We start from the raw sequence: 10,409 nt of genomic DNA on the forward strand, positions 1-10,409 counted from the left end.
GGCATTTGGAGATGGTTAGGTCCTGAGGGTGAAGCCCTCATGAGAAGAATCAGTGTTCATAAAAAAGAAATTCCAGAGATCTCTCATCTCTTTCTGCCATGTGAGGATACAGATGTTGTAAGATTTATATACTGAGAAACAGGGCACCAGGCGTTCAGCAGGAAGCAGTGTTGATTTCACGCCAAAGGCCAAATTCCTGAATGCAGTGAGGATGTAGCCCCTGTTGGTCCCCCTCTCCCCCTCCCCACTACATACTAGACCCTTTGTTTTCCCTACATGGAAAAATACATCTTCATGTTTTTTTTTTTTTTTATGAATTCATAAGGAAGTTGTGGCAGAGCTGCACAGTGCACTGGGTGGGGGGCAGCAGGGTTGTTCATGCCCCCTGGGTATTGGCAGTGTTGTGCATGTGCCAGAGAATGCCATGCCACCTTCTCTGTGTCTAGGGAATGCAAGCACAGTGGTGTTCTCCACCGTGGCCACACCCTGTTGAATCAGTCACACATGTGCACACAGGTGCTAGCCATGCCACCTCATCTTTTTTGAAGAGGGCTCCTGCCACATTCCCTGCTTTGATGCTCTATGGGGAGGTGGGCAGCTCCTCATTAGGGGTTCTCATTAGAGGTAACTGCCAAGGAATGTGTAAGCCACCTAAGAATTTAAAGTCTAGAATAATTAGTAAAGAACAAAAGACAAAGTCAAAAAAGACAGTTTCAAAAAGGTAGAGCCCCTGATAGGTCCACTCCACACAGGAGCTGGAGATAGACAATTTGAAAATGGCTCCCGTGGTTTATTTAAGGGGGTACATCAAAGGCAGGGATAAGGTTAAGGGGTGGAGTCTGGCTTTGTGATGTCTTGCAGTCAACAGGTTGGTAGGTCACACCCATGTAAGAGGGGCTGTGCAGCTACCGGAGGTCACCCCATCTCCAGGGCTGTGTGGGACCTGTGGCAGAACTGAGGGGGAAGTTCACCTGCATCAGGCGGTCTGTCCCTGTGGGGTGCCATAGGAAGTTCCCAATGCCAGACCTATCCCCTCACTGGCTGCATTGCTGATAGTCCACATACAGCCCACGGATGGCTTTCGACAATGCTGCAATTCCTCCAAGGTCAAAGAGCATCATCTTGACTTAACGGCTTCCATTTCCACAGCATGACGTGTGCAGCTGTCTCTCTTTCAACCATAGCCTCCATTGGCTAGAGACAGATTTGATGACGAGAGGTAACAAGCAAGGTGGGAGCAGGCAGGTCCTCAGCATGAAATCCACAACACTTACAAGAGTTATGAATCCCCCAAAAGTTGTAAACCTCTAAATAAGTCTTCAGGGTTCCAGCCCTTCCAGGTCCGGACTGTGACATGAGTAATCTTTCTTACATGATCTGTAATTTCTTCTATGACTTTGCTTTCCTCAGCAATATGTAAGCAACAGATACTCAGGTTAATTTTCCACATATCCCACCTGTGTAAGCAAGCAAGTAGTCTAAAGACAAGTGGTCTTGATAGATAGCATCATGCATTTGAGTACTTTGTTTGGCCCATAAATTGAGGGCTTGCATGGTCTCATTAGTTATAATTTCAACAACTGCCTGGAGCCCAGTGATTCAATTTAACTTGTAGATGGGGGTCCAGTATCCCAAGGACTCATCCTCTGCCCAGGTGGCTGGACCATGATAGTGAATTATCCTCTCAGGGGCCATCATCTTTCCAGTCACCAATTGCCAGGGGTCACTGCTCTCTTTGAGCTCCTGGGTCTTCATATACTGGGACTCCCTCTTGATAATGGAAGAAGGAAAAAGAGGGGTGAGTTGTCCCCAGTACACAAGATCTGGGCCTGTATATTCCACCCCGTGCTTGCCATTCAATTTCTGTGGCAACATTTTCCCAGGCCTGTTTGAGGCTAGAGAAATTTGACAAGGGATAGGGATTTGCTTCTGTGTGATTTAAGGATCCCACTGGTTTTCTGGGTAATTTACATTACAGAATTTTGGGTCCAAACATATTAGAGTCCCAACTGAGATGTTAAATGATTTTCCCTCTCAGGGAAGACAATATTTTCCAATAATAGAGGTTTTGAGGACCCAGACTCCAGTGGTTGAACAGGGAGACATGGTTCCACTATAGGGCTCGTGGGGTCTAGCTCTTTAGCCTCCCATGGCCACTGATCCCCCCATATTAGTTCCTCCACACACACACAGCAAGAAAAGACATTCAGAGATTGAACTATAGCCTCTGCCAAGGTTAGGAATAGATTTCTGTTTGTAGTGGAGATAGGAGGTGAGCTTTTCTCCATTTTCTCATAAAAGGAATGAGACCTGGAGGGAGGAAGATGTAAGTGAAGTTGTGACCCCTTTGAAGTACCATCTGGTTCCTGGGTCAGCACCTCGTCCAACTATACATAGGCCAGTTCAGTGGCTCGTTCCCCATCCTGAGTCTTTGGGGTCAACAAAAGTGAAATTAACAGTGTTAGGGGCTCCCAGGTCATAGTCAGGTGTAGCAACATCCTTTTGAAGTAGAGCAGTTTTTCTCCTACTCTGTTAAATGGCCCACGTAACACCACTCCAAGAGGGACCAAAAAATGGCATGATCAGTACCTGTGGACCACATACCATCTTCAGGCTGTATACACATATGCTTGTCCTTGAGCCTGTCCCCCATTTCCCCAGATATGTCTCCATGTGATGTGGCGGACATACGGTAGGGCATAACAAATGCCCAAGTCTTACTCATGCCCCCACATGCATCAAAGGGTACTGACATTGGTTGCTTTAGATTAGTAAAGTGAATTTTGTAAATTAATAGGCCCTGTTTCGCATCTCCTTCTGGTCAGCTTTGGACTTCCAGCCATTCTTTTTTTTTTTTTTTAAAGAGAGAGTGAGAGGGGGACAGAGAGAGAGAGAGAGAATTTTAATATTTATTTATTTTTTCTTAGTTCTCGGCGGACACAACATCTTTGTTTGTATGTGGTGCTGAGGATCGAACCCGGGCCGCACGCACACCAGGTGAGCGAGCTACCGCTTGAGCCACATCCCCAGCCCCCCATTCTTTTTTTTTAAATATTTATTCTCAAACTTTAGGTGGATACAATATCTTTATTTTACATTTATGTGGTGCTGAGGATCGAACCCTGTGCCTTGTGCTTGCTAGGCGAGCACTCTACCACTGAGCCACAACCCCAGCCCCATTCCAGCCATTCTTCAGTGGAGAAATACTGTGGGTTGAAAGAAGCATATCGATCCCCCTGTTGGCAGATAGAATAGGTGGTCTTATTATACCTGCGGTCCCCAAGACTGTTCCCTGGCAGGAGAAATGGATATAATAAAGTAGATTGTAGTGATACCTTGAGCTAATCGAGTCATGTGAAGGCCTGGGTTATGGGATGAGGGACTTAAATCTACAAATGGGAGTCAGATCAGATACTTCTAATAGCAACAAAATGTCCTATCAAAAGGAGGTAAAAGGATGGGGAAATAGCCCAGTTGATAGAGTGCTTGCCTCGCATTCACAAGGCCCTGAGTTCAATCCTCAGCATCACCAAAAAAAAAAAAAAAAAACTGTTTATAGATACTTTTAAACCCAGTGCCAGTAAATTGGAATAGTCTCCGCTAATCCTACAGCAAAAATTAAGGCTAGGACCATGACAACAGACAGGGGTAAGGGGTTGACAGTATGACTAATGTAGGAGGTAAGAATAGTCCATTAGTCATGGCAGCTGGTCTATTCTATTCCTCAGTCTTCTGCCATGTGTAGATTAGTCAGCTTCCAGAGTGAGGAAAGCAGGGCCATTGTCCTCAGGGTCTTCTTGAGGTTCAGCTTGCTTATTTTGGATGGTCAACTTGCACAGTGAAGTTGGATCTGGAATGCACCCCCCGTCATGAGAAGCCAGGTTCACTCTGCTGTGGTGAGTCCAGGGACCACCTCAGCCACCTTCACTGCAGTAGGGGTGCATAAAATGACAGTGAACAGACCCCTCCCCCCATAGAGGTTTTAGGGGTTGGACATTCCATTCTCTTACCCTGCATCTCTGGCTTCAAGGGGTGGGCATCAGTGGTCAGGTTTACAAGTAGCTGTTCCCTCACCCCATGGTACCTAGTGACCAGGGCTGAGCCTAGAGCCTGCATCTGCTGCCTCAGTTTCTTTAGATCTCCTCATATACCCCTTATAATGGGAGAAGGGCATTTGTAAAGAATCTCATAAGGGGAGAACCCTGTCTGTCTAGAGGGGCTAGACCTAATGCTCAACAAGGTGAGTGATGGGCAATACCTGGTCCCAGTGGAGGTGGGTTTCCTGACATAGTTTGCCTTTTTGGGGGCTCATTCCCATAACAAAGGCTCTTCCTCTCCCCACTTTGTGGCCTCATAAAGGGGCTTTGTTAAGATAGAGAAGTTAGGTATCCAGATTCCACAGAAAGCTGCTGCCCTGAGGAGTTCCTGAACCTCGAGTCAGGTTGAGGGAAACGAGATTGATGCTCAGATGGCCTGCTTTCTCTCCAGGCCAAGTTGACATTGTCCCTCGGGTAGATGAGGTATTTGACTTTTTTTTTTTTTTTGACAGATTTGGGCCCTTTTCCTTGAAACCTTGTAGCCAGCTTCCCATAGGAGGGTGAGGTGTTGTTGTGTCCCTTCAAAGCCATCCTCCTGGGTCTGTCTGGCAAGCGGTAGGTTGTCCACATACCGGAGCAGCATATGGCTATGTTTATCCACTGGGAAGTCTTTTAAATCAGAGGCTAATGTTGTGCAGAAAAAAGTCAGAGAATTTTTACATCCTTGAGGCAGTCTAGTCCACGTTAGCTGGACTTTGTCCCTATTCTCAGGATTTTCCCATCGGAAGGCAAAGATTGGTTTACCAGCAGGGTGGGGGGGGGGCAGGTGGATACAGAAGAAGGCATCCTTGAGATCCTGACATGGGAAGAAGGCAGCTTCAGTGGGGATAAGGCCCAGGAGAGTATAGGGGTGAAGGACGACTGGGTGCAGGGTATTGGTGGCCTGGTTTACTGTTCTGGAGTCCTGAACCAGCCAGCTGCTGGCATCTGTTTCTGGCTTCTGGACTGCCAGGAGAGGGGTGTTCCAGGATGACTGGCAAGATCAGAGGATTCCAATCTGTGCCTTTCAAGGAATGAAATATTGTTTTTAGAGGGCGGGCCCAGTTTCTGGTTTTAGTTCTACTACTATTGGGGGTATATTTTGGGCCAGTTCAGTAGACTTGTCCTCAGCCCATACCCCAGGAACCTTGAAAAGAAGCTCAGATCCCTGTTGTGGCCTTTGTACAAGACTACAGAAGCACCACTCTTCTCCTTGGGGAACCGGGAGAGTGAGGATTTTTGCTTTTGGCTTTCCTAGGGTCAAGAAAGCCTGGCCACAAAAGTTGAAAGTTATCTGTGCCTGCAGTTTTCCTAATAAGTTCTGACTCATTAAAGCCACAGGCCAGTCAGGGAGGTATAGGAATTCATGAATGACTTCATGGCCATCTAAACTGCATCACTGAGGGAGCACGAAGGATCAATGAGCTAGGCTACCTGTGGCTCCCACAGTAGTGGCTTGTTTCTGTGAGAGAGGGCCCACAGGTTGGGTCACCATAGAATGTTCTACACCAGCATCGACCATGAAGTTCATGGGCCAGCCCCCACAGTCACTTGGACCATAGGAGCCTAACAAAATGGAGCCCAGTCTCCTGGTCTTCATTATAGTTTCCCATAGTGACCAATCCAACAAAATTATCCTCAAGGACTTCATATGGTTGCCATGGTGGTTGGTACCATCCTTGAATCACTCAGCCCCTCCCCCTTGGTCCAGGGACTGGATGGTAATCCTCTCTCAGCGACACTTGTTCTTCAGTGACCTTGATGGCAACAAGCACATTGGCTCTGTCTTAATCAATCTCTGGGCAAGGTGGTTCTTGATAGCTGCTTCTCTGGCCTTTACTCTAGCCCTCCAGAATACCTCTCGGGGCATGTCCCGAAGGTCCCACGAGGGCAGTGACAAGTAGATTTACCTTCTTCATTCTCTGGTCTGCCTCACATGGGCCTATTGGTTTCAATTGACGAATGCTTTCATCATTACCTCCAATAGTTAGTTTTCATTCATTCCAGCGAAGCTGTCTAACTTCAGCAGTTTACGTCAGAAGTCTCCCTGGGTATGACCAACAAAAGTTGCATTAACCAGCTGCTGATTTTCAGCTGCTTCTGGGTTGAAAGGTGTACAAAGACAGACCGCGTCATGTTGCCTCTTATAGAATTGACTTGGGCTCACTTCTGGTCCCTAGAACACCTCTGAGGTCTTGCTGATCTTCATGGCCTTCTTTCCTCCCTCTTTCATGCTGCCTAATAGTGCTTCTTCTTTTTTTTTTTTTAATTTTTTTTTTAGAGAGAGAGTGAGAGAGGAGAGAGAGAGAATTTTAATATTTTTTTATTTTTTTTATTTTATCGGCGGACACAACATCTTTGTTGGTATGTGGTGCTGAGGATCGAACCCGGGCCGCACGCATGCCAGACGAGCGCGCTACCGCTTGAGCCACATCCCCAGCCCCAATAGTGCTTCTTAATAATGCTCAAGCATCTGAAATCCCTGGTCATCGTTAGGGTCCCATTGGTGAATCTTCAGGAATTGGCTCAGGGCATCAGCTTGGGCATTCACAGTTCTGCCACCACTTTAAGGGTTCTTCCAACCACTTTAACATGGCCTGTGTAACTCAGCAGTGTTCTTCAGTGTTAAATTGAGTCAGAAGTAGCTGGTGGCGCTCAGTGCAAGTGGGCTTGTGGGTCTGAATGATGGATTGCATTAAATCAATCATAGCCTGAGGCTTGTCAGTGAAGGAGGGGTTGCGGTTTCTCCAATGCAGGAGATCAGTAGTAAATGGGCCTCTGGGTTTGTCTTAGTGGCATTTTCAGGGCACCTTGACATCTATTTAAGGGGGGCTGCCAGAGGTCCTCCTGGCACTCAGGAGGAATAAAGTGGAATATCCTCTGTCTCCTCAGATAGAATGGGCTTCTCAGGTTCCATAGCATTTTGAGGCATCATAATTTTACAGTTCCAGGCCATCATAATTTTACAGTCCTCTTCCAGGCAAGCCTTTAGCCAAGATGGCTGAGAGAGGATGATGTCTTGCCAGCAATCAATATAAGGAAACTGGTCAGAGTGCCCAGGGTCACCTTTAACAACTCTAAACACCTTGCTAACTAGCTCTGTGTCTAGGGACCCCTAGGTGAGCCAGCCTACTGGGAATGAGGGCCCATGTATTTCACAGAAAGTCTGGAGCTTTCCAGTGGTCACCTTAACCCCATAGTCTCCAGAATATCCCTTTTTGAAATGATTTATTGTGGGAAGCCATTTCTGACACGTGATTGGGTGGCTCCCGTTAAGGGTCTGAGGCGCTCTGGCTGTGTGGGAACTTTCCCGGCCCTTTCCTGATGAGAGAGCCCATCCGTGTGGGGGTGTGCCTGACCACTGACCCCGGGGGCCCAATCACTGACCCTGACCTTGGAATGCGGTCCCCCCTCAACCTTCATTGGATGGAATTCTCCCCTGAATCTCTTGTTCCCCAATAAAAGGCTACTCCCAGGCGTGTTCAAACTAACTCTCTCTCCTGCTAGCCCTGAGTAATCCTCGCTGCCCTGCTGGGCGGTTAGAGGAGGGAACCAGAGAGGGGAGCCATCTGGGACCTGGCAATAGAAATAAGGTAACTGGGCTGGGGATGTGGCTCAAGCGGTAGCGCTCTCGCCTGGCATGCGTGCGGCCGGGGTTCGATCCTCAGCACCACATACCGACAAAGATGTTGTGTCCGCCAAGAACTAAAAAATAAATATTAAAAATTCTCTCTCTCTCTCTCTCTCCCTCTCTCTCTCACTCTATCTTTAAAAAAAAAAAAAAAGAAACCATTTCTCAGGCCGCATGGTGGAATTTATCATACACCCTAGGGGTATACACTTACTCTGTTTGCCACCCATTTCCTCCTTCTAAAAGATGACAGTCATACACACAAGAAGGGAAAGAGGGAAAGGAGTGAATGATCACTCCATCAGTCTCTGGCCATCCTGTCTCTCATCAGGTGCCTCTTAACATTGGCAGGTTGGTATAAACCCCTGACCTGGACCAGGCTCGCCGACATTATGGAGAGCCTGGTGTTGGCACAAGCTGTATGAAGATCATCGCGTGTCATGTTCCATGACTAAACACTCAAGAGTCACTCCAGGTGAACTGGGCTGCATGAAATAATCACAGAGAAATACCTTTTACTTTGGGTTCATGGCAGCTCCTTTGACCTTAGGGGTCTGTGGAAAGAGAGAGCAAGCACATGCTGAACCCTTTTATTGGGGAGAAGCCATTCAAATGAGGGTCAGGTTTCAGGGAGTTGAGTCTAGCAGATCCTTTGTCACTAGGGTGCAGGCCTCAGCATGCCGTGGGAGGTGACCTCACCTGGTGCCAGTGATCTATGGGGAACTAGCCCTCCTAACATGACAGCACAAGGACCCCTGGGAGCACAAGGGAACCTGGTGGGGCCACAGGAACCAGCTCAGGGAACTTACCCATCAGACAGTTAGGAGCCCTGATTCAAGAGGCAGACCTTCCTCAAACATCAGAGTGGCCCAAGTAGTCTCAATGGTGCAAGACAAAGGTGCAACTCTAAGGTGCTAGGCAAAGAACTGGAGACTGTTGGATGCAAGTCAATGGTGATTGGATGAGGTGGGCTAATCCCAGAGTGAGTGTAGAGTCCTGATCTGCAGTTCCATGGATGTTGGGAGCTGCCACATAGGAATTGAGCACCCCTTGGCCTTGAGTGATGAGAATGTGGAGATGTGGCAAGCCAGCCATGGGCTGTGTGTGTGAACTATGTGTATTGAGCACACAAAGTGGACTGAACTGACGTTGCCCCTATGTTTGGGTGGGCCTCGCTCTGGTCTTTTCCCTTGCTCTGCCATGATCCCCACACAGCTCGTGAAATGGGTGTGGCCTTCCTAGATGTCAGTCAACCTGCCGACAGCAGGACATGACGAAGCTAAAGGGCCCAGTGCAAAATAGGGGCCTCAGATCAAAAACTCAGGAAAAACAGATGTGATTCAAACCAGGTTACCTAGTTTGAATATTACACAATTGCTCATGTATTTAAACATCACACAGTAATCTATAAATATGCATAATTTTATGTATTGAATAAAAAATTTAAAGATACTAAAATATTGAGTTTTTTCCTTTTAATCATTTTGTTATAAACCATGTAGGGATATGCTTCAATGGAGTAGACTATTTTTCCTCTTCTTCTCACTAGGTAAATACATAAGATTGTGAATGGTGGAGAGAAAAAGGCAGACTGGAATCCTCAGAATCAAAGAACAATGTGTTGATGACTTCCCTGGACTTTCTTTTCACATCATGTGTCCAAGACTGGAAACTGAAGAAGTCAACAATCTAGAAATAGTAATCGAAGAAAACCAACAAAGCCACCCCCAAATTTCTCTCTAGCCAAAGGACCGGAAGGAGGAAAGTCTAACAGTTTTTGGACAATGATGGCTTTACTCCAGCCAAACATCAGCCAAGGCCAGTAGAGAACCTTTTACACTTACCTGCCCGTGAAGTCACTCCAAATCCCCCTTGTCTTCATCAGTTTTCTGTTACTATAGCAAGATTCCCTAGACTGATAAGGTAGAAAGAAAAGAGACTTATGTAGCTCACAATTCTAGAGCTTTAAGGTCATGGCACCAGCATCTGCTTGGCTCTGGTGAAGGACTCATGGTGCATCACAATGATGGGAGGACATGTGACAGGAGAGATCACATCTTAATTCAGGAAACTGAAGCACAGCTGGGGTCCCATGAGAACTACATCAACCCCTTCCAAAGGCACACCCCAATAATCTAGAGACTTCTCCCTAAGATCCACCACTAAACACCCTTAAATGTCCCCCCACCTCTTAACATTCTTATAATGAAACCTTGGCTGGGCTCTCCACAGATCTACAGAATCCGCATTTCTGGGTTGGGGCTCAGGAATCTGCATTCTCACCTATGACCCTGGAAGTTCTGATGCTAAAATGGAGGATCAGTATCCTAGACTATTTGACAATTCTTTCTCTTATTTTGTATCATGCTTCTGTGCTGCGAAAAGAAGACCTAACTATACCTGCTTACATGTTTCAAAGATCCTTATGCAACACAGGAGCAAGCTAAACCTCATGACATTCTGAAACTCAGTCCTCACTCAGAATTCCTGAACCCTGTCACCTTGCTGCTTAGTTTGTGAGTTATAATTCCAGACTTTAATCTCACAGAGAAAAAAAAGACTAAAAAAAAAAAAAAAAAAAACTTGGGTAAAACCCCCAATGTCAGAAAAGATACATAAAAACAACAAAATAAATCAGTCAACATAAATAGAAAGGATAAAGGAAATGTGGCAAATAACTGGAAATGTCTAGAGATATAGCA

Source organism: Spermophilus citellus, assembly GCF_964194105.1.
Source record: "Spermophilus citellus genome assembly, chromosome: 5".
Classification (NCBI taxonomy): Eukaryota; Metazoa; Chordata; class Mammalia; order Rodentia; family Sciuridae; genus Spermophilus; species Spermophilus citellus.